Genomic DNA, 3,709 nt, shown 5'->3' on the forward strand with positions numbered 1-3,709 from the left:
AAATATAGTTATATTAACAACGAAGTTTTTTGTTCATCCCCTTGTTCGTCAAAAAAAATATAAAAAATTTGTAGCTGGTTGTTTGTTTTCGTCACTAAAAAGGTTATTAATGCCGACAAACGACCTTTGTCACTAATTATTTAGTTTAATTAGTAACAATATCAGTTGTCTCTAAAGTTACGTATATTTCGTAGTTGAATAAATGTAATTTTGTCACTAAAGATCGCCTTTTAGATACAAATAATATTTCGTCCCTAAATATATAAATTAGTGACAACTTTACTTTTATAAAAATGGTTTACAATTTTGTAGTTAAAATTATCATCTTATCACTAAATATATTGCTTTTACCGACAATTTTTTTTCCATAAAATATCATAATTAGTGATAATTACAATAGTCACAAAGTACAAAGTTAATCCATCGTCAATAAGATAATCCTTGGAAAACTTTATTTTTGTCACTAGTTACCTGATTTTCCTTTAATTCGAGAAATTATTATTATATAAATTGGAAGTAATAGGATATAACATGCAAGGTAACAACAAAAATTTCCATCCATGAACATAAAATTAAAAAGAGTTAATACTATATTGAGATAATATTTTGTTACAAACTTCATAAGTTAAAACACAAATAAAGTAAAATATATCCAACATGAAAGTCTAATGGAAATACAAGAATATTGATAAATTAAAAAATAAATAAAAATTTGTTGCTTCCTCAAATTGCTAATATAACCACTTGTCTAATAATTCAATCCTGAAGAAATTTCCACCTTCATATACCTGTGAAAAGAAACCAAGTAATAATAAATTAAACTTTCAAACATTAATAGTGAAGCAAATGAGATATAAGTAAAGATACTTACTCGAGTTTAAGCAATGGAGTATTTATTATCAATTCTTCTTTGGCTACAAATAACCACAAGAATTAAGAGTAAAAATATAAAATTTTAAGTATTTAACCACTCCAAAAGTAAGAAAACCAAACAAAATTTCTTCATACCTTAACAAGAAAATTACAATAAATGCAAGGAAAGGAAATTCCGCATGAGAAATAATATGACATGCCCTGGATCTGTAATGAACAAAAGAAGCATGAGAAGTAAATGCGCAGCGTTGCAGATTTAGTCTTCTAAAATTGTTAAATAAAAAACTTTTTTTTGAAGAAAATCAAACATTGTAAATAGTGTGTATGTGCTTGTGAGAAAGAGAGAAATTGAAATAATATATTACGGTGTTAATGTGGCAGACAGTGGCGGATCCAGAATTTTAAAGTGATGGGTACTCGCCAGTAAAAAATCCAAAAAAAGAGAAAAAAAAGTTTAATTATTGGTGCTCACTCAATATTTATCTATCTATATTTATAATTGTCTATGTAAATTTACTAAATTTGGTTAAAAGTAATGGATGCTCAAGCACCTATAAGTATCAATGTACATCCGCCACCGGTGACAGATCTTACTGGAGCAAAGGCTAGATGGGGGTTGAAGATCACATAGAGGGATAGGAGAAGAAATGGTCTAGAAGAAGGGGATGGGAGTTAGGATTACAGATCCGGCAGAAGTAAATTAAAAGAGGGATTTGGGGATTTGAAAAAAACAAGGAGGGAACTTTGCCGCTTACACTTTTCGCACAACTTTGAAAAAAGAATATAACCTGAACAAAGTTATTGAAAAAATCTAGTATTTTATCAATAATAAAAAAATCATAAAAATGTATTCAATCCGTTTACATTTAAAATTTATCATATTTTCACAAAATATCACAAGATTAAAATATTTGCTAATAAGCAACAAGTCATGATTAAAAGTTAATTATATACATAAATAATTAAATTAAATTTTTGTTGTTTATTACAAATGACAAAAAATACTAGGTTGTTGTTTTGTTTTTTTCAATTTTTTTAAATGAGCTTATGCTAGTTTGTTGGTTAAATAATTATCGTCAACTCTAGAGTTATTTGTAGTGATAAATATGAATTATTTAAACTGATTTAATTTAACGACGTTTCAAACATTTTAACAAAAAATATTTATCAGTATTTTTTTAAAAAGCACACCAATTATTTCATCATCAGTTATGTCATTTTATCCAAACACATAAATTTTAATAATAAAATTATATTTAGTGCTTAAAATAGTTTTAAATATTTGACTCTTATAAGTTAACAATAGGCAATGTCGGAACTAACTGTGTTGAAGGGGCCAATTGAATCTCTTTCATTAGAGAATTAAATTATACAAGTAGTACAGTCCGACCTCTCTATAACAACATCCTTATAAATAAGCCGAATGAACAAGTCCATAAAAAATATATAAGAAGAATTTAAGGTGCAACTTTCAAATGGTTGTACATGAATTTCTGAAACCAAGCATTTTTGAAGAATTGATTTTAAAAAAATAAAAATAAAAACAGTCTTTGAAATTGATTTCATACGTAAGAAATGAAAATTGTTATAGCAAATCAAAAGCACAAGTAGCATAACTAAATCAACAATAGAAGGTTAAAGATAATAAGGGATAGAAAAACATAAACACATCCTAAAACTAATCAATTTCAACCGGATTACGAGTAAGAGTTCCTTCTCCCTTCGTTTCAATATTGAAGTCAACATATAGTGATGAAACATCCACCAACGTAAATTTGACGACGAAACCTCGCTTGACATAATTATCCAAAACAAAAAGTTTCCAGCCTTCTTTGAACCTTCTTCGATCACCAACGCTCATAGATACAAACCACTCTTTGCCACGATAATGAAGAAACGCGGCTTCAACTGTTGGAGGAAGATGCTTGTAGTTATATTGAATTCAGTTGCTTTAAGGTTAATTTCATTTTTTTGCTCTTTATAGTTATATTGAACGTCTCTCTCTCTCTCTCTCTCTCTCTCTCTCTCTCTCTATATATATATATATATATATATATATATATATATATAATTTAGTAGCCGATATATAATTTCATTCATTACGGTCATACGTATCGGCCACTAATTCTTCGTAGCAACTATAAAATTCAATTGCTTTAAGGTTAATTTCATTTTGTTGCTCTTTATAGTTATATTGAACGTCTATATATATATATATATATTTAATTTAGTGGTCGATATGTAATTTTATTCATTACGGTCAAACGTATCGGCCACTAATTCTTATCGGCCACCAATTATTCGTAGCAACTATATAATTCAATTGCTTTAAGGTTAATTTCATTTTTTTGCTCTTTATAGTTATATTGAACGTCTATATATATTTAATTTAGTAGCCGATATATAATTTCATTCATTACGGTCATACTTATCGGCCACTAATTCTTCGTAGCAACTATAAAATTCAATTTCTTTAAGGTTAATTCCATTTTTTTTGCTCTTTATAGTTATATTGAACGTCTCTCTCTCTCTCTATATATATATATATATATATATTTAATTTAGTAGCCGATATATAATTTCATTCATTACGGTCATACGTATCGGCCACTAATTATTCGTAGCAACTATATAATTCAATTGCTTTAAGGTTAATTTCATTTTTTTGCTCTTTATAGTTATATTGAACGTCTATGTATATATTTAATTTAGTAGCCGATATATAATTTCATTTTAATTTCATTTTGTTGCTCTATATTTAATTTAGTAGCCGATATATAATTTCATTCATTACGGTCATACGTATCGGCCACTAATTATTCGTAGCAACTATATA

At 27.4% G+C, this 3,709-nt stretch overlaps 1 long non-coding RNA gene across 1 annotated transcript; it reads right to left on the minus strand.

The window, feature by feature from the left end:
- Positions 1–636: 636 nt before the first annotated feature.
- Positions 637–1,630, minus strand: LOC107808511 (uncharacterized). The gene is made up of 4 exons (XR_012711387.1): positions 1,425–1,630; positions 1,009–1,080; positions 872–914; positions 637–788 (listed from the first exon to the last, which is right to left on the minus strand). It is a non-coding gene; the product is annotated as an uncharacterized LOC107808511 (long non-coding RNA).
- Positions 1,631–3,709: the final 2,079 nt, after the last annotated feature.

The sequence above is a fragment of the Nicotiana tabacum genome, chromosome 7 (genome assembly GCF_000715075.1).
Source record: "Nicotiana tabacum cultivar K326 chromosome 7, ASM71507v2, whole genome shotgun sequence".
NCBI lineage: Eukaryota > Viridiplantae > Streptophyta > Magnoliopsida > Solanales > Solanaceae > Nicotiana > Nicotiana tabacum.